General features: G+C 45.0%; 1 protein-coding gene and 1 pseudogene across 7 annotated transcripts in view; both read right to left on the bottom strand.

Annotated features, from left to right (window-relative positions):
* Positions 1-25,727, bottom strand: part of ARHGEF28 (Rho guanine nucleotide exchange factor 28) — a 300,222-nt gene that overhangs the window by 176,666 nt on the left and 97,829 nt on the right. The gene's annotated exons all lie outside the window — the stretch shown is intronic.
* Positions 2,559-2,687, bottom strand: LOC112908506 (U4 spliceosomal RNA; annotated as a pseudogene).

Consider the following 25,727-nt stretch of genomic DNA (forward strand, 5'->3'; position numbering starts at 1 on the left):
TAAAATTTACTCGCTCTATAAATGTGATTCAACCTTGTTGTCTTTATTTCATTTGAATTCTTCCTACCTGATGGACATCACTGATTCTACTCATTTCTTTTTCTGTCCCTGACATACCACCATAGTACAAAGGGTCAAAACCATTGTTTTTAGTTATCGCCTTACCCTGTCCTGGATCACAGTTGGTTGTAAGAACTTTAAATATGCACAAGCTTTGCCAAGTCGACAGCACCACGGCCCCAGGCTTGCTGTGCCGTTTCCATCGCTGTCCGTCTCCTCCGAGGGAACCCCAAGTCCTGCCTCCCCCTGGCCTGGCCTCGCACTGCCTCCCGAGAGCTTCCAGCGGGCACACACCCTGCTAAGTGCCCGGGTGCAGGAGAGGAGCCACTCCGGGAAGGAAGGGAAGTCGAGGAAGCAGGGGCAGGGGAGGGCTCTTCAGGACCTCACCCCAGAGGCTGCGGGAAGACCTCGATCGGCTCCACGATGAGGGGGAAACCGGGCCGCTGGGCCATCCCGGGTGGCGGGGAGGCTACAAGGACCCAGGACACTCCCTCCGCTCAGAAACAGAAAAGCAATAGGAAGAGAGTCCTCCAGGGAGACATTCAGCCTGGGGTGGCGGCCACAGGAAGAGGAGGTGGGAAGGGTGGCCCGGGGGCCAGGGTTCGGCCCGTGGCCAGCAAAACTGAGCCGCTCCCCACAGTCCCCCTGGTCCACTCCCGCTGGCGGACGCCGTGGGTCCCACGCGCGGCAGCAGGTGCAGCAGGGCCGACCCGCTTGGGGAAAAGAATGGGCGCACAGCTCCTTCCTCCAATAACCACGCGGGTGTTTCGTCTAAACTTTAAAAATACAAAAAGGCTATGTTTTCCTGCTGGTTTGAAATCTATGGCACACAAAATATTACCCTAAGTTATGAATTGGTATAAATACCAATTGGTTTCTGGGGAAAGAAATCACTAGTTTCCGACTTTGGATTAGCCCCTCTCTGCACGTGAGCCCACGCACACATGCACAGCACGGATGCAACCCATAGAAAGTGATATGCCCGGAGAAACCCACCACACGACAGCTCCCCAGAAAGCTCAGGAAAAGGATCTGAAAGGCAAAAAAAAAAAAAAAAAAAAAAAAAAGTGACAAATGTCTGACATGACAGAGAGGAAACCTAGATGAAATTCCATTTCCTAAAAAAGGAAGAACAGCCTGCATTAGTCATGTTCCTGGTCGCTAAAGGGACTGTTAATTGTCCACGGACAGAATCTGACCTGGCTTGTAACTTTTTTCTTTTTTTGTAAAAGAAAACAAACTGTATCAACAGATCAAAGCTTTTCACAGACACGAAGACTATCTCATCTGTCTCTGTTCAAAGCAACCAGCACACGACTATTTTCTTTGGTTGGGTGAACGAGGACCACAACCAACTGAGGACTTTGACGGCCTTTCCAAGGCAATACAACCCCAAACAGAACAGTTTTACAGTCTGCGTGTGTCTTCGTCATGAGACCACCCCGTGCTCGTGCTCCACGTTGGTAAAAGAAGATGGACAAAAACAGGTCAGGAAGAAGGTCCATCCGTTAAAGGGAGATGCGCACAGTCTTAGCACTAAGAATACAGTCAGCCCTAAAAGGGCTCCTCTTATTTGCTCATCACAGAGTGATCAGAAAGACATGGAAAGTACTATAAGAGGATGGGGGGAAGCAGAAACTACGAGAAACCCAATGGGATAGGATGGGATGGGGAGGGGCAGGCGGGAGAGGATGGCAGAAAAAGAAAATATGAGTATGTATGGACACGAACATTTTCATTCCAGAAAATTAAAGCCCTAAAGAGGTTCAGACTCGGCTACGCACATCAGGAGAAATGAGTTTCCGAAGATGTTCTGAAAAACAAGGACAGTAAAAATGATCGGCCACGAGTGACAAATTGGGGGCCTGACTGGGGTCTTTCTAACCACTGGGGCCCCTGAAAATCTGGTTTTCTTAAAGGGCCACTAATTTTATTAATGACACAGAGATAAACTCCCAGCTACAGAACTTCACTGTGCCCCCGTGGTTTCCCCATCTGGAGTCAATTTGCACTTCCAGGCAATTACAGCCCTACACTTCCCTGAAAGGATTTACTGGCATCAGTACCAGAATCACTCTACTTTGTGCAGAAATACTAAACATGTCTCATCATCTTTCTGTGAATCTACTATACCCCAAACTTACAATAACACACATTCCCACCCACAGAGTAAGAGGGTTCCCCCTTTCTCTGCATCCTCATCAACATCTGTGGTTTCTTGACATGTTAATTTTAGCCCTTCTCACTGGTGTGAGGTGGGATCTCACTTGGTTTGGATCTGTATTTGCCTGATGTAGAGCATTTTTTCATGGGTCTATCTGCAAGCTGGTATAGTCACTCTGGAAACAGTATGGAAGCTCCTGAAAAAGGTAAAAATAGAGCTACCCTATGACCCAGCACATTACACTACTAGGTATTGACCCAAAGGATACAGACACAGTGATCTGAAGGGGCACCTGCACCCCAATGTTCACAGCAGCAATGTCCACAATAGCCAAACTATGGAAAGAAACCCAGATGTCCTTCAACAGATGAGTGCATAAAGAAGACATGGTCTAGTTTTCAATTAGCAATAATTGTGCCTCGGATAAACCTCATTGGCTACGATACTGCCACTGCGCAAAGTTAAGACGTGGTCTATATATTCACGATGGAATATTCCTCAGCCATCAGAAAGGATGAAATCTTGCCATTTACAACAACATGGATGGAACTGGAGGGTATTATGCTGAGCTAAATAAGTGGATCAGAGAAAGACAATTATATGATCTCACTCATGTGGAATATAAGAAACAGAGGATCATAGGGGAAGGGAGGGAAAAATAAAATAAGATAAAATCAGAGAGGGAGACAAACCATAGAGACTCTTGATCATAGGAAACAAACTGAAGGTTGTTGGAGGGGAGATGGTAGGGGGACGGGGTAACTGGGTGACGGGCATGGGGGAGGGCACATGATGGAATGAGCACTGGGTGTTCTACGCAACTGATGAATCACTGACCTCTACCTCTGAAACTAATGATACACTGTTAATTAATGACATTTAAATCACAAAATTAAAATTAAAAGAAAGAACACACTCATTTCACTAAAACTTCTGGACACAGTAAGAGGCATAATAGGCAAAAATTATCTCCCCAAATGAATCTAAAACTTTAACGCGCTCTAGTCAAAACCCAAACACTTTTCAAATGAAAGAGGCTTGTTTCCAAGTGCATCTGGAAGAACAGATGCACAAGACTAGAAACAGTTTGGAGAATGACAGTGCTTGGCCTGTGCAGAGTGCGGTCAGAACGTGTCCTACCACAAAGCAAGGCATGCAATAAAACCATAATGCCTTTTTTTAAAAATCTATATAAAACCATAATGCCTTAAGCAATGTGATGGGCACAGGGACAGACCACTGAGTACAGAGTCCAGAAGCAGATGCAGGGAGGTTATATCATAAAGGTGACATTTCCGGCCAGTGGGGGAAAGAACAGGCAACTCATCCAAATGTTTTGGAAACAGCTACCTGTTAGGAGCAAAAGCAGGCCTCACATCACGTATCTCAATTGCCAATTAATTCATTATCAAACTCAAAAATCCTTAAGCACATTAAGTTAGAAGGCTGTCTAAAATTTTTCAGTATCGAACAAAATGACAGCAATGAAAGAAATCTAAATCCCATCTATCCCGATGCCACCCCAATGTATCAACTTGTTTTCATTCTTTTATTGCCTTCCAGTCTTTGTTCAATGCACAGCTAACCCTTACCGAGCTATCCTCATGGCGTGAGTACGCATTTGGTTGTGCTCTTCTCTCTTCTATCGAAAGTACTTTTCCATCTTCTGAATTTTGGCACCATTTTTATTTGCATTCCATCAAACGTGATGTTCCAATATTTCCCCCTATCATCCCTGTACTGTTGTACTTTAAGAGTGGTTCTAGCTTAACATTATAAACCATACAAGAAACTTTTTCATGTACATCACTTTATGCTTTACTTTTGTAGAATAAAATTCCAGAAATGGTCCAAAAATGTGAAAGCTGGTTGCAAACTGCCAAACTGTTTCCCAGTAATGTTCTAGCAAACTCCATTGCCCCCCTGTGCTGGTCACAGGTATCATTTTCATCACCACCTTGCCAAAACTTTTATTTCCCAATTTATGGACAGTAAACCGTTCCCTCATCAGTTTCATTCGTCTTCTTTCCCCTATCCCTGAAACGTACTCTCCACTTTTATTAAAGATACTGCTAAATAGCATTAACATTGTTAGTGGCCTGTCCAAATTTCAACTTCAAGAATTCTGGTCTTCCCTTTTCTATTGACATCTGCATTCACATTTGCCTAAAGTAGGTCAGAATGTTCACTTTCTCAAGTGAACCAGTTGAGAAGAACCTCACAGTCCCTTTCCTTTTTGAATAGTGAAGGTGTACCACCTGTTATTTTCTCTTGCTCAAATAAAAAGTACTCAAATACCCCTCTAAAATCTCTATGGACCAGTAGCATGGAAAATGGGAACAAATATTGAGTAGGAAAGCTGGATTATAACCAGATTGAATACACCTCAACATAAACACACACACACACACACACACACACACAGTTAATTAAACCAACGTTTATCAAGAAACATCTTCTTCCAGAAATTCTACTTGTAAAACTCATCAATAATTCTCAAAGACCAAGCCTTCTGCTGAAATGCTGTGCCATCTGTAGATTTCTTCTTTTTTTTTCAAAAGATTTTATTTATTTATTCATTAGAGACAGAGAGAGAGAGAGAGAGAGGCAGAGACACAGGCAGAGGGAGAAGCAGGCTTCATGCAGGAACCCCGATGAGGGACTCGATCCCAGAACCCTGGGGTTACAACCTGAGCCGAAGGCAGACATTCAACCATGGAGCCACCCAGGCTTCCCTCTAGATTTCTTCTCAAAGAACCAGAAAAGGTATTCAATCTTATTGGCCATTATACTATTTCTTTCATCCAACTACTCAACTCTTCTTCTAATGACCTTTACGATGGTAATGGTTGGCATTGATGTGCATATTCTAAATATTTTTTTAAACTAGGTATCTAAATGCCTTAAGTAACTTGGTGCCTATATTGTCCTAATCACTGAATATCCTTGTGCTAATGTACTCCCGTCTTCACTCTCACTCTCTACAGACAACATATCTATGCATAATTATACATGGTCAGTAACAATGTCTTTTGCCAAACAACCTTCACCAACTAGTTTCTAAAATATGTGGCATGAATAGGCAATAAACACTGCAGTTTCAAATTATGACAATGAGAACAAAGCATGCATCTTTTTATAGTGGTGTTTCTTAATTTGGAGCCGCAGGAAGATTCATAATTGGATTTCAGGAGGTCTGGGTACCTTTTAAAATTGTTAGCAAAACTCCCTTCATATGTGTATGTGTCCATTTTTCTGAGGAAAGGTTTATGGATTTCGCCATATTCTCAAAGTTATCCATTCAACTCTAACTTCTATAGAACCAAATAATAATGGGAACATGGTAAATACCATTTAATGACAATGGTGACATTTTCATATGACAATAAGATGTAGTGCTGTGTTCCAAGGTATCCTACACAGCCTTTACATGGGGTGACCCTTAGGACAGGAGCACATTAAAAGTATATGTTCAGTGAGGTGCTAAATACTGTATTAAAAGTTTACTAATACATGCCATTAAAACCAATATCAACATAATGCCCTAAGTGAATTATCAAATTTGATTGTTTTCAACATCGGAAAATTGCCTTCACAATAAAAAAATAATTATTCTAGGGCAGCCCCGGTGGCTCAGTGGTTTAGCGCCGCCTTCAGCCCAGGGCGTGATCCTGGAGACCTGGGATCGAGTCCCACGTCGGGCTCCCTGCAGGAGCCTGCTTCACCTCTGCCTGTGTCTCTGCCTCTCTCTCTCTCTCTCTCTGTATGTGTGTCTCTCATGAATGAATGAATCAATCAATTAATCAATCTTAAAAAAAAAAGATAATAATTATTCTACACAGAACCTTCCCTGCAGAGCAGTGTGTTATTAAATGTTGTGAGATTCCTGAGAATTTTTTAAAGTGCATAATCCCATTTTATAGGTAGGTAAATAGGAGTATAGGAACTAGTTATACTAACTACCTCAGGATCCCAGAGCCCAGATGAACAGTACGCAGTGTCTTGATTTCTACTCCAACCTACAAGTTAGGTCATCCTCTTTACATTCTTCAAGCACAATTCAAAGAAAGTGCTATGAGCATTGTCTTTTATTCCAAATTACTGTGTTTAAGTACTTCTTTAAACCAACATGAGAAAATGCAGAACTTATTTCCTTTGTGTGCATATATTATAGATACGCACATATCTGTACACATATATTATCTTTTGTGCACATGGTATTTCACAACCGCAAGGCGCTTTATTGTGTCTTTTTAATCTTTTTCCCACAGTAAGACCTAGGAAGTATTATTATGACTCTCATCACATAAACGAGAACCCTGGTACCATCAGGTCCAGTGAGTGGCAGGGCCACAAGTCACATTAAATCCACATGTACCAGCCCCAGGCCCAGCATACTTTTCTCCCCAACACGTTAGTAAAAACAGCAGTGGGCAAGTGTTTACTGACTTACTAGACCTTTACATTAACCTCAACCTTTATATTTTCCATACTTAGTACAAAGACTCTCATCCTGAAACCCATAGGTAGGGGTACAGCTGAAAGGGGAGAGAAGAGAAGTATTCCTTAGGCCCCTCAAGATATATGCCCAGTTTTAGACATTCGTGGAGAGAGAAGGTGTCTTTTAATTAGAGAACACTTAGAAGTGTTCAAGGAGCAGATGATTTAAAAAGTTTAGGAGCCACTTATTCAAAGCATGTTTTAACCATCTTTTGTGTAGTGTAAAATAACAAGATCATTCAAATTTCTTGTCCCAAATCACAACTAAATCAATAAAACATAAGTGAATATAAATTGGTTAAATCCAAGGGGAATAACAGAATCTTTTTTTTTTTTTTTTTTTTAGGGAAGATCACTAAAATTACATAAAAGGCTTCTAAGACATTTCTTCTGAAAGACCCTTTCAGGGGCCCTTGGGTGGCTCGGTGGTTGAGCGTCTGCCTTTAGCTCAGGTTGTAACCCCAGGGTCCTGGGATCAAGTCCCACATCGTGCTCCCCGCAGGAAGCCTGCTTCTCCCTCTGCCTGTGTCTCTGCCTCTGTGTGTCTTGTGAATAAATAAATAAAATCTTTATAAAAAGAAAGAAAAAGAAAGAAAGAAAGAAAGAAAGAAAGAAAGAAAGAAAGAAAGAAAGAAGAAACGAATGAAGATCCTTTCAAGTAGGAATGGCTTCCATTTACAAACAGGATAAAACAGATCACAGAAGTCCAATATTCCTGCTGATAACAACCAGAAAATCAAAACAGAAAAATTTTAAAGTCATATTCTTAAAGGCATCAGAGAACTATGGGAAAAAGAACAAAATGCCTTAAAAATTCCAGAAAAGGGAACCCCTTAGAAAAGTTATGGAAGTCAGAGGACAACAGAATGTTATCTTTAAAGCGATGAAATAAAATAACAGAGGTCCTAAGAGTCCACGCCCATCAAAAACATCCCTGGGGCAGCCGGGTGACTCAGTCAGACCCTTGGTGGCTCAACAGTGTCCGACTCTGGGTTTTGGCTCAGGTCATAATCTCAAGGCTGTGAGATGGAGCCCCACATCAGGCCTCATCCACAGCAGGGAGTCTGCTTGGGTTCCCTCCCTCTGCCTCTGTTCCTTCCTGCCCCTCTCTCCTCTCAAAAAGAAAAAAAAAAATCCCTAAAAATGACACTGAAATTAAAATGCTTCCAACAAATACTGAGGGAACTCATTGCCAGCAGGCAAGCACTAAAAGAAACACTAAAAGGAACTATTCAAGCAGAAACAAAATGATCTCCAACATAAGCAGGCACCCAAGAGGAGATATCAAAGAGTGGACAAAATATATTAATGTCTAATGTACAAAATAGGAATGATGTCATGGAGTTGAAAATATCTGTAAAACTAAAATGCCTGACAATAATGTGAAAGGAAAATGGGATTCAAATGTCTACCAGTTTAAGAAAATGTTAAAAGTAATAGCTTATTATGCTTATGTCAGATATGTACATTTTAAGCTGAGGGTAACAGTAGAAAAACATAACCAACAAGTTACAGAAGAAAAAGCCAATTAGAAAATGTTTTCCTCGGGCACTTGGGTGGCTCAGTCAGTTAAGCGTGTGCCTTCGGCTCAGGTCATGATCCCAGGGTCCTGAGATCGAGTCCCGTATCGGGCTCCCTGCCCAGTGGGAGTCAGCCCCTCCTTCTCCATCTGCCTCCCCCCAGCTTACACTCTCTCTTGCACTCTCTAATAAATAAAATCTTAAAAAATATATATACACATACACATATACATTTTATCAATCACAAAGACAGGAGAAACGAAAACATAAAACATAAGTCAAATAGACAGTTATAGGATATAATTCCAAATATACCAGCAATTATCTTCATGTAAATGAAGTAATCCAAATATAATACCACTACGGTCGGTATGGAATTTTTAAATTCAAAAAATAAAAGAAAAAAAGGACAGAAATCTTGAAAGTAAAAAGATATACTAACCAAAAGAAAGCAAGTATGGCCAAAATAGTATCAGAAAAAGTAGATTTTAAAGCAAGACATGTTAGTAAAGAAAGAGGAAGTTGGCATATAGTTGAAAGAGAGGTTATTATCATATCAAATCTGTATGTATCATCATATCAAATCTGAAATAGCTTCAAAAGATTAAAAAAAAAAATTCACAAGCCAAAGAGCTAGACCAACCCAAAATCACAAGTTAGATTTTGTCATGTCTCTCTCAGTAGCTGATAGAAGCAGCGGACCAAAAAAATTGACAAGGATATAAAAGATCTGAATTACATAGTCAATATAATTATTTACCAAAAGGAGCAATTATCATAAATTAAATGTATATGTTAATGTTAAAAGCTGACCCATTTTTCATATCTCTGCAATAAATTCAGTTATACATACACACAAATCAAAAATTCTCCACGATTTTCACACTTGATGGATGATTCACCGCTATAGAACCACTGTAGTTTTATAGAATACAGAACTATATTCACACTGTAGTTTCTGTATCAAAGCAGGAGTAAAAAAATTCATGACAGAGATCAGTAAATTACTCTAATTCCTCAAGAAAAACAGAAGTAGGCTTTAAAAGTCTTAGTTTTTTATTTTTTTTAATAAGTGGGAAATATCAGAAAGGGAGACAGAACATGAGAGACTCCTAACTCTGGGAAATGAACTAGGGGTGGTGGAAGGGGAGGTGGGCGGGGGGTGGGGGTGGCTGGGTGACGGGCACTGAGGTGGGCACTTGACGGGATGAGCGTTGGGTGTTATTCTATATGTTGACAAATTGAACACCAATAAAAAATAAATTTATTTTAAAAATAAATAAATAAAAGTCTTAGTTTGCTTTCTTTTAAAATCACTAACTTAAAAAAGTAAATAAATAAATAAAATAAAATCACTAACTTACTCACAGGTGTATGAAAACATAGAACTCCTAGAAACTGAAAATATATCTGACATTTCATGCAGATCATAGCAGGAATGAACCGGCTGAGATACAAGAAAATTCCAATTCTAAGCTCTACTCTTAAATTATCCCAGTAATTCTTGAGGCAGAGAGGTCCTGTGCTTGGTTCCCAAATAATCAAGTACATAAATAATGAATGAAGCAAAAAACACTTTAACAAGTGGATGCTGGTTAGGATTTTGGCCAATAATCAACTAAGCAGGAGTTGTCACTGACACAGCTGTGCAAAGACGCTAACTCTGCTATACCCTGCATGGGTGAAAATCTAGGAATTCCAATAAGAATGCGTATGGTCTGGCTCTGCTCTCCATCAGACATACCTGGGCCACAGAATGCTTAAATACAGACAAAATGACAACACATTCAGAGGAAAAGGACAAGGATGCCAACGGGACACAAAAACCATGTTGTCACATGAGGAACAATTGAAGGAACTGGGCCTGTTTTGCCAAAGAAGAGAAGAATCATGGTTGAACGGTCACTGTTACAAATATCTGAAGGTCTATCATGCAGACAGGGGCTCTGACATGTTCTGTAGGCCCCACAGGGGAAAGCCCAGAACAATGGAGGGAAGGACAGGGCACAGAGCTCAGGTCTCCAGGGAGAGCCGTCTAAGAACCAGAGATGTCCAAAGACGACAAAGATTGCTTTAGCCTAGAAGGAATAAGCACAACCAGAAGACAGCGCTTTTTTGTTTGTTTTGCTTATTTATGTATTGTAAGAGAGAATGGGGCTAGAAACAGACCCCTCTGGTCTTACAAATCTAAAAGCAATTATACCTGGTATATAATTCTAGATTAATAGCTTCAATACAAAAAAAAAAAAATATGTGGGTCTAGATAAGTGGTATTTTCTTCTGTGTGTGTATGTGTATTTAAATTAATCTCTCCCTTATTCCTTTGCTTCAATGACCTTGCTCCTTGGGTTGATGGTTAGTTCATGTTCATTCTTTGCATTAAGTAGTTTTCAAATTGAGATCGGGCGACTCTGGATTGTAATGGACACTAATAGAGCCTGTTCAGAGTTAAGCATGCCACTTAAATTTCATTTTGGAAAATAGGTTTCCAATTATATTTAAATCTAAGAAGACTACATTCACTACGATGTATTATTTCCCAGGTTTTAATATGCCGGAGAGGACCTGAACTGCCAGACTAGGTCACTGTCCTGAAATAATAAATGTAGCATATTTAAATTTGAAGAATATATTTAACAATAAAGATATTTTATCCATTTTATATATTAAAGTTCCCCGTATTACTTTTCACATAAGGAAAAAAGCATTTTCCTTTGAGGGAAAAAATTATTTTCCTTCAAGAAAGAAATTTCAACACCACCTGCTTAGTGTCTGTAAGGCCCCCTGATTCTAGGATACCCTCTGCTCATTGGAAGCTACAGTTACCACAACTTCATTTTCTATTTCACATCTCGAACAAGTTTTCCATTTCCAAGACAGGAAAAACTATCAAGTCATCAAGTCATCAACTCCTCAGCTCCAGGTTGAATGCAAGCAGACAATAATCTCATTTGGTTATCATTTAAAGCTTGAGGTCTACAGACATATGTGAAACCAAGTGTGATATGAAGGTCAGTATGGGTCTATTGCCAGCACTGAATGTGCCCAACCAAAACCAAGACTATCAGGAATACAAAGAACCCTAAGTCTTCATGAATTGATAACTCCTGGGCAAAGAGTGACACAATCATCTATATTCTTATCTCAGGGTAGAACACACAGCTCTGCATTCCGTAGGAAGTCAAAAGAAATGCCCTTTGTCCTTCTCATTGCATCTGCGCCAGAACACAAATTCTACAGTGTACCACCAACACACACACATACGAACACACACGCACACACGTGTGCACACACATGGAGGCCTTTCTTAAACAAGAGCATTGATGGTCCTACAAAGTAAGGACCAGTGCAAGATAAAAGAATCAGGAGTGCTCACTCAGAGAAGTAGGGGTTCAGAAACTTCTAAGACATAAGGAGCCTCAAAGCTCATCTGATCAATCCCTGACTCGGCAGGTGAGGAAACTGAAGGTTCATACCAAGAGGTGATTTGCTCTGGGTCCCACCACATAGTAGACCCAGGGTTAGGGCCCAGGTCTTCACCCACCATCCAATGCTCTTCCCATGCTCCAAGCTGCCAGTTGGAAGATTTCCCACTTCCCCCCAAGGGCTGGGAAAGAAATGACTTTATGGAAACAAGTCAGGAGCAGGAAGAGTGCTGTCAAAGATCCCCAATGCTCACTGCACAACACTCATCTCTCTCCGTGCTCTTGTCTCTTCTCTTCCTCGATTCTCATTCCCTCTGTCAAACTATAGATAGCAGTCTCGCGGGGCCTGCTGCTCTTTGCCTTCTCAAATGGAAACACACGCAGGGAAAAGCCAGCCAAGCCGCAGGATGGCAAACATGAAACCACAGAAACCAGGGGCTCAAGACAATGAGGAAAGAGCACTCAGCAACTCCATTACAGCCCCAGCTCCAAAAGAGTCTGTGGGAGGCACGGAAAGAAAAGACAAGGATAAGAGCTCAGTGGGGAAGGAAATGGACTAGGGAGTGATGGCAGGCAGCAACAAGAGGAGAAAGGACTAGAAAAACAAAGCAACAGAGAATTGAGTTGAAGCAGGCCAAAAAAGATGGAAAATAAATGAAAATAAGAAGAGAAATATCCACCCTACCAGGAACTGCAATCTGGAGACACCTTTATAAAAAGGAAGGGGGTTGAGAGAGAAGGAGCTAAATTTTGATGCTTACAAGGAACATTTCATCTGACCAAAATCGATCACTATATTGTACACCTGAAACTAACAGAATGTATGTTAACTACATTGGCTTTAAAATTTTTTAAATGAGTCCTTGCCATTTGCAACAACATGGGTGAATCTAGCAGATACAGTGCTAAGAGGAAAACAAATACCATATTTTTCATTTATAAGTGGAATTTAAGAAACAAACGAATTTAAAAAAAGGGAAAAGCAGATTTTTAAGTACACTGAACTGATGGTTACCACAGGAGAGGTGGGTGGGGGGATGGATGAAGTAAGGCGACGGGGATGAAGAGGGCCCTTACCATGATGAGCACTGAGTAATGAGCAAAGAAGAACTGATGAATCATTATAGCGTATACCTGAAACTAATATAACCATTTATGTTAAATAAGATTTTTTTTTAAGATTTAAAAAAATGGAGAAAGAAATGAACTGAGGACAAAAGAAGCACATGGAATGTGTCTTGTGACACATCATGGGGGAATGCTTTTCCAAACTACTCCCCTCCAACTAATGGCCACGCCCTCAGCTAGAAGTCCCTCTCTCCATGTCCTACATGGCAGCACTGGGAGGAGAGGGTACCCTTAGAGATTCCCTTCCCATTGTCAGTCCCACTTTAGGGCAATGACTTCAGAACGCAGGAGCCCATTTTTCTGGCCTTGTCCTTTTTAGGCCTGTACTTAGAACTTTCCTGAATCTTCAGATGATCAACTGTTCAGGGCTCTCCGCCAGTGAAAAACTGGACCTACATGCAGAGCTGCCAAATGCTGGCTTCACTAGAGATGCCATCTGGCCAAACGTTAGTTGGAGTCTATTACATCTTCCTAATTCAGCCCAAAGCCCAGCAATACGAGAACATAGGGAGCAACCAAGACAAAGAACCAACCCCAAAAGCCTAAGTGCGTAACTAATCTTATTAAAGAATAATACCTTCCGGGGCACCTGAGTGGCTCCGTCGGGTAAGCATCTGTCTTCGGCTCCGGTCATGATCTGGGGTCCTGGGATCGAGCCCCATATCAGGCTCCCTGCTCGGCAGGGAGTCTGCTTCTCCCTCTTTCTCTGCCCTTTCCCCTTGCCTGTGGCCTCTCTCTCTCTCTCCCTCTCTCTCAAAACAAATAAATAAAATCTTAAAAAAAAAAAAAAAAGAATACCTCCCATTTCCTTAGTGCTTCACTGTTCACAAGGCACTTCCACATATACTGTCCCATTTAAACCTCACAACTCCCAAAGATACAGACAAGTGGGGGACTGGTCCACAATCCATAGGGGGGGTTGAACTAATGTCATATATCGATTCATTTAAGAAATACACTGCATGTACACTCAGTGTTATGGTTCCCCTGCCCCTACTATCACTCTAGTGGAGGCACAGAAATAATTACGTGCCTGATACGTGAGGGATCCCTAAAATCTCATAAAAATAAGGTGGGGTAAAGAGAGATACTTAGACAGTAGTCATAGGCCCCTAATGAGCGGATGTTCTATTAGTGACCTGAATAAAGCAACAAAGTGAACCATGTGGATACCAAAGAGACTCTCCTGTCGAGAGACTGGCAAGTGCAAAGGCCCTAAAGTGACATGTGCCTGGAGCATTTCTGACAGGCAGCCTGGTGGCTGAAGCAAATGAAGAGGGAAATGGGAGGCAAGGCGGGGGCCAGGAAAGCTCATTGCAAGGGTGTAGGTGTCACCTGTGCAGCAGGAAGCCAGCACAGAGCTCTGCATGGAAAGGTGGCAGAAGCTCTAGTTCATTCTGAAAGGATCCCTCTAGCTTCTCCATGAAGAATAGATCACAGGGGCAGAGGTGAGATCAGAGTGGCCTACTGCGAACACCTGCAGGAAACTAGCAGGCATTTTCTGCCACAACACAGAGCTCTGGGCCAAGAGGAGGTGAGCACAGCAGTTTCCCAGGACACCACGTCTTTATTCAGCTCTGCCTCTGATCTACTGCAGCCTGTCCAGCAACCCTGTGTCACTGAGATGACCCGGGAGCCATAAGAGCAAAGATGGATGCTCCTCACCATGGGGAAGCAGGCAGTTCAGGCTCTCGTGCAAGAGCTGACCTATAATTCAGAGCCCTTCCCTCTTTTTCTTATAGATGCATGGACAAATGATTGATGGACGGACGGATGGATACATGGATGGATAGATGGACAGATGGATGTATACATGCATACAAGGATGGATGGATGGATGGATGGATGGATGGATGGATGGATGGATACTTGAATGGATGGATACATGGATGGATGGATGGATGGATGGATAGATGGACAGATGGATGGATACATGGATATATGGTGTATACATGGATGGATAGATGGATGGATGAAGATATGGATGGATGGACAGATGGATGGATGGAGATATGGATGGATGGATAGATGGATGGATGGATGGATAGATGGATGGATACTTGGATGGACAGATGGATGGATGGATGGATGGATACTTGAATGGATGGATACATGGATGGATGGGTGGATGGATGGATGAATGGATGGACAGATGGGACAGATGGATGGATACATGGATACATGGATGGATAGATGGATGGATGGTTAGATGGATGGATACATGGATGGATGGATGGACAGGTACATGAATGGATGGATGGATGGATGGATGGAGATATGGATGATGGATGGATGGATGGATGGATTGATGGAAGGATGGATGGACAGATAGACTGATATATAGATGGACAGATGGATGGATGGGTAGATGGATACATGGATGGATGGATGGATGGATGGATGCATGAATGGACGGATGGATACATGGATGGATAGATGGATGGAGATATGGATGGAAGGACGGATGGATGGATGGATTGATGGAAGGATGGATGGATGGATGGAGATATGGATGGGCAGATAGATGGATGGATGAATGCATGGATAGGGAGGGACAGAAGGAGAGAGCTTTCATTAATCTCTCCACTGGCCTTTATCAGCAATTTCCATCAAATGATCAGACTGTAGCTGTGGTCGTTTGGCTTTTCAATTTGAACAAGGAATAGCATTGATCATCCTCTCACCCCAACTTCTATAGTTTATAAGCTTCTGTTTATGATAAAGGCCAAACATGGCCCTTTAATCTAAAAATAGGAATATGCTACATAAACCTTACTATGTGCAAATACTTCACTACTGACAAAGCCCCCCATAGAGACATTACCCAAAGAATCTCAAGAAAAAAAAGTCAGGCTCTGTTTTAACTCACACTGAATACAGAATTTCTCACTTCCTAACATGGAAACCCAACGTGAAAGTAAGAGTATTTATCAATTCATTAAATGAGGTTACCTAGTAACCCATAAGGATAAAAATAGCCAAGGAAGGAACCTTTTGTGTTTTCATTAACAGTACTGTGCATGGGAATGTAAATTCATTATCTCACTAACGCCTTACAATCACTCTTCAAGGTTGAAACCATCATTCTCATTTGACAGATGAGTAAACTGAGGCTCTCAGAGGTCACGTACTCTGACCAAAGCGACCTGGAAGTTTGGGGCAGAAGCAGGAGAGGAGCCCACGTCTGTGAGCTGGGCTCCTCCTGCATCACCTCTGCAAGGCCTCCACACTGTCAGACTCCAACAGTCTCCCCGGACCTAGATCTAATCTAGGGGGTCTTCAGTTGCTCATCAATACCCCTGGAATACTTCGAGGAAGAGGTCTGTGTTCAAGGAGCCATGAACACCATGACCACATTTAAATTATTTAATTCTTTCTTCTCCCTTCATTGGGCAAATCCTTGATTTTTGTCAGGCAGGGCTGTAGTAAAGGGACGGTACCTGACTCGGCCCTCGGGGAGCTCACAGCCTCACAGGAAGCACACAGCTTAGGCACACACAAGTCCGCACAGGGCGCTCTGCGGGCAGGAAGCAGGAGCATCCGGGGCCCCTCGGCACACGGGGGAAGGCCTCCCCCAGAGGACAAGGCAGACTTTATCAAGGAAAGGGAAATTCCCCACAAAGCATGAAGACTGGCTACGGAATCCTTGCAGCCAGGCTGTCAGCACTTGGGGAGGTAAGCAGAAGCAGAGGGGAAGGGGGCCGGGAGGCAGAGGCCAGCTGGGGGAGGGCCTGGGGGGCAGGGAAGCGCGGAGATGGGGGGATTCTGGGCAGGGGAGGGGCATGACCATAGACCACATCTGCATTTCTCTGCGGGCCAAGGCACTCAGGGTCTCTCAGGGTTCTCCACCACTTAGTCACTTCTCCGGGATGCTGAAGATAACCCCAGAAGTCAGGAGAACCTGCCTCTGGGTCAGTGTGACCGGAAATACAAATCTGGTTCTCCACCTGCACCCTGATGCAGGAGCGAGAGGGATACAAGGGCTCAGAGAGGCGTCAACGATCACGGTAGATCGTGGCCTCAGTTACCTCAACCTCAAATGGTGACAAAAACCAAACCCACTTAGCAGGTCAGACAGGTAGGAGCCAACTAAGTCAGGGACAGTGACACGTGCCCAGCCCCTGACAGCTAGGTGCCAACCTCATCCCACTGACGTCATTACTGGTATCCTCTGTTCACTGAAGAAACATTTTTTGCATAGTTATCATGTGCAAGGCACATTCTCCCGCTTTTCTGAAAATAACGCAAGACAGATCGTTGATACGGTATCAGCCCGTGGAGCCTGTTCCGACGCCAGAGCCTCCCTTTGTCTTTTAGGTATGATTTCTAGCAGCAGCGGCCTGGGGTGATATTTGGCTCCTCCTGAAGACCCTGAAGGGACACTCGCAGCCCTGACACCCTCTGGTCACCACTGACCACCGTCCTGGGCCCCCTGCCCGCGCCAGGCCCACGGGCCCGAGAGGCAGCTCCAGCACGCAAGTCCCCACGACGGCCCCGGAGCCCCAGGTCGGCGCCAACCTCTGGCTCCCCGCCTTGCACGGTGCCCTCCCTCCAGCTCACGGATGTATTTTCCTCCCCGTCGGGTGCGCCATGTCACGGTGAGGGCAGAGAGCGCGGCGGCGGCGGCGACCGTGGCCCGTCCGAGTGAGCCCCGCGCCCGGGTCCGCTCTTCCCTCAGGGCGGCTTCACTTCTCCAAGCCGCCGGTCCTGGCCTCGCCCTCAAATCAGGACCGAGAGCAGACACCCCCCTTGGCCGTCCCGGAGGGTCCAGGGGGCCCCGGACCTGTGCCTGGATGCGGACGTGGGACGAGCTCGCTCGGGAGGCACCACTAGGTCCTTCTCATTTGTAAGCTACGTCCATTTTGGGTAATAAAGCCCAAAGCTAATGAAGGATTTTTTCAAAATGTCCTTCAAATATCTGGCAGCCCAGGTCCTGTGGGACCTAGACATGATCTCATGCACAGAAAGGACTCAAACAAACAAACAAAAAGGAGTCAAAAAGTTAACTCGTATTTTAGAAGTTAAATCAAAAGGAAAAAATTAATTAATTAATTAAAAGGAAAGCATATTTTTGCAAACCAGAATGATCACCTTCTGCTCTATGTTTCCACTCTGATCTTTAAAACACCACCACGTTTTTCTTATCCAAAATAAGATAAAGGGCAGCCCAGGTGGCTCAGCAGTTTAATACCTGCCTTCAGCCCAGGGCGTGACCCTAGGGCCCTGGGTTCGAGTACCGTGTCGGAGCCTGCTTCTCCCTCTCCCTGTGTCTCTGCCTCTGTGTGTGTGTGTGTGTGTGTGTGTGTGTGTGTTTCTCATGAATAAATAAATAAAATCTTAAAAAAAAGATAAAGTTTCCTACTTCATTCATCAAATATTTATCAAGCTCTTATTAGCGTATGTTCCACACACTGCCTGAGGAATAAGGGATGCAGCAGCTAACTGAGCAAACCCCTGGGAAAACATAATAATAATAATAATAATAATAATAATAATAATATCAGTGATGAGTGTGATACAGAGAATTTAAAATAGAATAATGCCAAGTGCCAGGGAGCTACTTTAGATGGGGCAAAGAGACCTTGCAAAGGCAGGGCATGGAAGCTGAGAGCTGGACTGCAAGATCTGTGCATCTGATTTGTTTTTCATAAAGGAAGAGAAAGGAGTGAGAATGGAGGGAATGAGAAGGACACAAGAAAAGGCTGGACTCGCGAAGAAGGCAAGTCTGTTGGCAAAAACCAATGAGGGCTCTGTCCCAAAACACAGGAATGAAATGCCCTTCGTGACAGGTTAGCTAGGAAGGTAACCCGGCTACTTGAGCAGAATCCTAAAAGCTGGCTGTAGTAACCGGGTAAAGCTCATCACTTGCTCACGTTTCAGCCCCAGGCAGACGATGCTGCCCAACAGCTTCCGGGGACCCACGGCTCTGCCGCCTGCAGCCCCTGGACCCCAATGAGCCTCCCTGTTCCAGCCAGGACACAAGACTGTGGACAATCACAGCCGTCCAGGCTTGAGCGGGTCACTCCTCTGCTGCACCGACCACGCCACCGGCAAGAACTGGGTACAGAGCAACCGAGAGACTCAGTGCATCTGTGTACCCGAGACAAGGAAGGTATGCTCAGTGCTTGGCTCAATCCCTTCCGCAGGCTGTGGCTTGGGAAGCGATTCCCAGAGCAACGCAGGAGCTAACAGTGTCACTTCCCAAGATTGCTTTAATCCAACGGCAGGATGCCATCCTTCCAAAACAGAAGCGAAAACCTTAAAAAAGGCAAGAGACTTGGTGAACTATGCTGAAAATGATGACCGAGCAAGGTCATCACATTCGTGTGACCATTTTTAAAAGCTAGTCTTCCTGCCTACCTACCCCCCCCCAACACCTCCCACCAACACAGCATCCCAAATTGTATTTTTCCCAATATCCCTTAATTCAGGAAAGAGAGAAGTTAGGAGAAAGCCGCTTCATCAGTAAAGAATTGCTCATGTTATAAAGGAAAACCGCATTATTTTCAACGTGGTCCCTAATAATAAAGGATACCTGTGACACCATCAAGTGCCCTATCTACTCCGAACCTCTTGAGATTACCCAAAAGTATAGCACAACTAATGAACGAAACAGGTTTTCCAAAGCCACACAATTTTATAATGTACTTAGCAGAAGCTTAACAATTACCATTCCCTTCAAAAATTAAAAATTCGAAGATGACTCTGCTGGCCGCGTGCTGCTACAGGTCTCCTCCTGAAGCACGTGACAACACAAAAACCTGTCAACTCCTGACTATGCCACAGGGTCCCCATTATTTCCTGAAGCCCAAATAAGTTCTCAACACAAACCCCCTCCTCCCTAATGAAATTATTTAATATCCAACCAGAAGACGTACAATGATTCACGGTTCTAAAGATCTCTACCTGAAGAAATTCTTAAATTATTGTAAAAATCCCCGGTTCTCTCATTCCTCATAGGAGAGCCAGATTATTTTTTTTAACTGGTTACACCATTCTCCCAGACTAAACACCCTCCAAAACATTTGTTTTTAGGTAAAACACATCTAACTCCCCTGGAGTCAACATCAACATGTTTCCAATAATTACAGAAATTGTCGCATTCCCATTGAAACCTGATGATATGCTAAATTTTGAGCATGTGGAGCAGCGCTTGGTTGCTAAAAATGGACTATTCTTGTCACAGAGAATATCAAGAGTTTCTACATTTCTGTGTCAGAGATTTAAGGTGTTTTGTTTTGAAGGTTAAAGGCAGAGAGGGGATAAAAATTACAGAATTTCAACTGATCATTACAGTAAAAACCCAGTTCAAATTATACAAACTGTTCCAAAAAGTATCCAACATACTCGTCCTTCAACAGTTTAATTAAAGACTCAACACATCTGGTCCTGGACTTTTATTTTTTCATAGTATTTTCATCGCCAATTCAGTTTCATTAATAGTAATCTGTGTGGCCAGATTTTTTTTCAGGCAGTTAATTTCTCTGACATTGAGCCATATCGACATTTTTCTAGATGTGTCTCCTCAGGCAAGAGAAACAAAAGCAAAACTAAGCTACCAAGACAACATCAAAATAAAAAGCCTTCACACAGCAAGAGAAACCAACAAAACGAAAAGGCAGCCTACTGATGGAGAAGATGCTTGCTAGTGACACATCCGATAACGGGTTAGTATCCAAAATGTATGAATAACGTGCGACTGGAGCAAATAAACAACCCAATTTAAATAAAAGGGCAGAAGACCCGAAAGGACATTTCTCCAAAGAAGAGGAACAGATGGCCAGATGCATAAAAAAGATGCTCAACATCGCTAATCATCATGGAAACGCCAATTAAAACCACCATGAGATCCCACTTTACACCTACATGAATGGCTGAAATAAAAACAAGAAATAACAAGCGTTGGTGAAGACAGACAGAAAAAGGGACCCCCAGGCACTGTTGATGGGAATGCAACCTGGTGCAGCCACAGTGAAAAACAGCATGCAGGTTCCCCAAAATATTAATAACAGACATACCATATGATCCAGTAATTCCACTATTGGGTATTTTACCAAAAAAAAAAAAAAGAAAAGAAAACGCTCATTCAAAAAGAACAGCACTCCTACGCTTACTGCAGCGCGATTCACAATGGCAGAGATGCGAGAGCCACCGAAGTGTCCCTGGATAGACACGGTGATGAGGGAGCTGCGGTACGTGTAGCCGATGGAATATCACGCAGCCATGAAAAAGGATGAGTCCATGCCATTCGAGATAACGTGGTTGGACCTATGGGGTGTTATACCAAGTGAAATATGTCACCTGAGAAGGACAAATGCCATATGATTTCACTCATGCATGGAATCCAGTAAAAACAACAAAGAGACAAACAACCCCACAAATGCATCAATAAAAGGCAGAATGAGATCGATACGGGGAAAAAACCAACGTGGTCGCCAGAGATGGAAGGAGAGTAGGGGACTGGCAAAATGGTTGGAGGGGAACGGGAGATAGAGGCTCCCAGTTACAAAGTGAGTAAATCACAGCCACGTGAGGCAGAGATGATCTGTACTTGTTTACGGGCAGATACCTAGGGGGAGTCTGCAGCGCTCCCCAAGGCAGCATTTGCCCCCAGGGCCCCTTGACCCCAGGACTACGGTGTCGAAAATAAAATCATCGGTATCCACGGACATCCTCATTATCAGAGCAACACATATCACCATTCCCTCATCTGCCGCCCCCGGTACTGCGCGTTCAGTAGATCATCCTGTTTAATCCACAAAGATCCTTTGAGCGAGGTGCTTTATTACGATCCCCATCTGACAAAGGGGACCGAGGCAGGGAGTGCTGAGCTAACTTACCCAGGGTCGCAGAGCTAGTTGGGGGGCTGAACCGGGCAGCCCTGAACCGTACTACAGACCCTGCACACTGGCAGTCCCCACACGCTCTTTCCTTGAGGCCCAGACATGCCTCGTCCTGTCCACACTTGTGGCTCAGTCCTGCCAACCCGCAACGACCTTCACAAGGCCCTTCATCAGGTCCAGGGCTTCCTCTCAATTTCTAATTTTCTTTTTTAATTCAAATTCAATTAGCCAACTTCTAGCACATCCTTAGTTTCAGACATAGCGTTCAATACCTTACCAGTCGTGTACAACACCCAGGGCTCATCACACCACGTGCCCTCCTTAATGCCCATCACCCGGTGGCTCCACCCCCGTCCCTCCAGCAGCCCTCAGTTTGTTCCCTATAGTTCAGAGTCTCTCTTGGACAACTGGGTGGCCCAGCAGTTTAGCACCACCTTCAGCCCAGGGCGTGACCCCTGGGTCCTGGGATCCAGTCCCATATCGGGCTCCCTACAGGGAGCCTGCTTCTCCCTCTACCTGGGTCTCTGCCTGTCTCTCGTGAATTAATTAATTAATTAATTAATTAAAATCTTAAAAAAAAAAAAAAAAAGAGTCTCTCATGCTTTGTCTGATGACTTCCCGTTCGGTTTTCCCTTCCTTCCCCTGTGGTCCTCTCTGCCTGGTTTCTTATATTCCACACATGAATGAAACCAGACGAGAATTGTCTTTCTCTGATGGACTTAATTTCACTCAGCATACCACCTCCCGTTTCCAGCCACGTCCACGTAAATGGTAGGCTATACTTACCAATTCCTGATTTTCTGATCTTTATTCTCCATTTCCCTACCTGTCCTGCAGGTGCTATAAAATATGTCAACGCCCAGCACCACACTCTTTCTTTGTTCCTGGGGCCAAGGTCACATACCTTTAGCCAACCAGCCTGCATCCAAACTGTTCCCAACACAAGATAAATGATGGAAAGACCAGTGACAGGAAACATGATTTACAGACCACACTCGACCTAGAGTCACTTGGCAGCTCACTCACGGACTTCATCAGGATTCCCAACCGGATACTTCTCCCTAGCTAGAGCATTCCATGCCGCATGTTCCTTGCCAGGTGTGCACGGATTCTCTGTGGCTACAAATACTCTTCAGCATTCAGAACAAAAGGGAAAAATAATAACCTTTCAACTTGCCTTAACTCTAGGCGATGGCATCAAAGAGGGCTTTGTTTTATCATTTTATACACGGTTCTACTTCTGACATTTTATCGCTTAAAACCATTTTCTGAAGTTCTCAACAACACACTTATCTATCGCACTTGAATTTAAAGAAGAATTGAATTTTCATCTTGTAGAGCTAGGAAGTTGATTCAAGATGTGTGGCATCTTGTTGATTTGATTAAAGAAAAATTGAATTTTCATCTTGTAGAGCTAGGAAGTTGATTCAAGATGTGTGACAAAGGGAAGTCACTAATTGTGACCCATGTTTCAATGTGGCCCTGGCCCAACCATTTCTTTTTCTTTTTTTTTTTTTAAGATTTTCTTTATTTATTCATGAGAGACACACAGAGAGGCAGAGACCCAGGCAGAGGGAGAAGCAGGCTCCATGCAGGGAGCCCGACGTGGGACTCGATCCTGGGTCCCCAGGATCAGGCCCTGGGCCTAAGGCGGCATCAAACCGCTGAGACACCCGGGGCCACCCCCAACCATTTCTCTACTACATCTTGATAAAACAGTTCAGAGCAAGAAGTCTTTCCAAAAGACAAGGAGGGCCCTATCCTGTTCTGAGTGCTTTTACCAACAGAGACACGGGTGTCCTTGTCCAGTGTACAAATAAACGGCGGGAGCAAAGGTGGGTCGGTCATTACAAATCAAGACTCGAGAAGAACAGGGCCAACACTAACAAGCCGGATGGACAACTATGAATGCGAGTAGTGTCCTTGAAGAAAACTTAGCCACACCACAGACGACGGAAGAACACCAGATGAGCACCACTGATGCGGAAAGGATCTAGAGATTTCAGAAGGCAGTGACCTCAGGACAGTCGACGGTGTGACACAGCTGCCCGTAGCAAGCTAAGGCTGTGTGAGGCTGCAGGACAGCGTCCAGAAGAAGAAGAAACAGCTCCATTGTCCTCTGCGGGCAGCAAAGCCTGCCCGGGCTTCCTGTTTAATTAGAGCCGCCGGGTGACAGCAGCTCTCAAACCTACAGCAGGTAAAGAAAGGCGGTTGAAACCGGGAGTTTACTCTGGCAAAGGGAGCGCTTAATGGGGGGCCAGAGAAGCAGTCCTCAGACTTCTGAGGAATTATGTGCAAGAAAGAGCGGAGTTTCTTCACAAGGTCTCAGGGGCAAAACTAAGACCCGTGGGGAGAATTTATGGAGACAGATTTTTAGACAATAAAAAATCTGTAATAATCACAACCGTCCCACTGTGTACTCTCGCCGTGACAGACAACGTGTCTTCTGTCTGCCGCTGTAATGACAGAGCATGACCGCCTGTTCCCACCGTCACGGAGGCTTTTATACCTAAGATTCCAGGTAGACGTGGTTCGGGCTGGCGCTCAGCACACGGGGCTTTCTCCTTTTGCTGATACTCAGAGCATGACTCGAGCACAGAGGGGAAGTGAACACGGAAGATGGTCCCGGGCCCCCGCCCGCGTTCTCGGCAGAGGCCCCGGGGGGCCCGCGCAGAGCAGTCCACGCCGCACCCCGAGCTTCCAGGAAGAGATGGCCCCGTGGTGCGGGCCCCGCCTTAGCCGTTGGGGACGGCCTTGCCTGGTCTGATCTAAAGTCCTCCTGCCCTGGCTACACCAGGCGACACGGAAGACGGCGAGCCCTGCACCGGCGCCAGAAAACTACCGGACAAAGAACCGGTAGGAAGCACGTGCAAACGCCAAGCGCGGGGCGATGCATCATAAGGCGCTCCCAAACCTCCAAGTGCCTGACGGCACCGGAGCGGCCCTACGAACCGTTGCGGGGCTGCTTTGCACGCTTTGCACGCTTCCGGCTCCGGGTGCAAACACAGCCGCCTGGTGCGAGGCTCGCTGTTCATCTCCAGCCCAGCCTTCTGTCTAACGCGGGGCCGACGCTTCGTGCGTCTGGGTCAAAGTCACCGCAGAGGGGAAGCGACACTTGAGCGGCCGGAGTGAAGGCTGGGGAGGACAGTGCGCGCTCGAAAATGCCCAGTTGGTTTAAGAGATACCAATGCACAAATTCAGTGAAGCCCGTCGTCATCTCATTGAGGACTAGATGCGGCCGCCCATCCACGGGCGGCCCTGCACCAGCCATCGGCCCCACGCCCGGGCACGGCCTGTGCTCACGGGAGCTGGGACGGGTGCGCTGAGGGGCCCAGGCCCGCCCGCCCACCGGCCCCACTTCTCCACTGCAACCCCGCCGGCCGCCCGACCGGAAGGCGCGCGCCAGAGACTTCTGAAATGCTTCCCTGACAAAAATAAGTGACGATCAACGCTGTCAGAGGAAACGGCTTGGGTCGCTGCCTCCGCCGGCTCCACGGGAACAGGCCCGCAAGCAGGACCGGGAACGGCCGGCGGGCACCACGGGCCCCGGCACCCCAGAGGCCTGCTCCTTCCCACTGGACACGGACCTACGCTCCTCTCGCCCCCCACACGGAGACTTCCGCTCCACCGACCGGCGGCCCGCTCGTACTGCCCCCGTTTCAGTCAGGAGGCCACCGAGCTCGGCCGGTGGGAGAGGCCCTCACATGGCCCACGTCTATCATCTTATCAGATTAGCAATGGACCGGGGCGCCAGGGTGGCCCAGGTGGTGGAGCAGCTGCCCTCGGCCCAGGTCCTGAGCCGGGAATCCCAGGAGGAGACACACGTCGGGCCCCCTGCCCGGGGGTCTGCTCCTCCCTCTGCCTGGGTCCCTGCCTCTGTGTCTCTCATGAATAAATCAATTTAATCTTAAAAAAAAAAAAAAAGAAGAGAAGAAGAAAGAAGAAGAAGAAGAAGAAGAAGAAGAAGAAGAAGAAGAAAGAAGAAGAAGAAGAAGAAGAAGAAGAAAGAAGAAGAAAGAAAGAAGAAGAAAGAAGAAGAAAGGAAGAAGAAGAAAGAAGAAGAAGAAGAAGAAGAAGAAGAAGAAGA

Source organism: Vulpes vulpes, unplaced genomic scaffold (assembly GCF_048418805.1).
Source record: "Vulpes vulpes isolate BD-2025 unplaced genomic scaffold, VulVul3 u000000652, whole genome shotgun sequence".
Lineage (NCBI taxonomy): Eukaryota > Metazoa > Chordata > Mammalia > Carnivora > Canidae > Vulpes > Vulpes vulpes.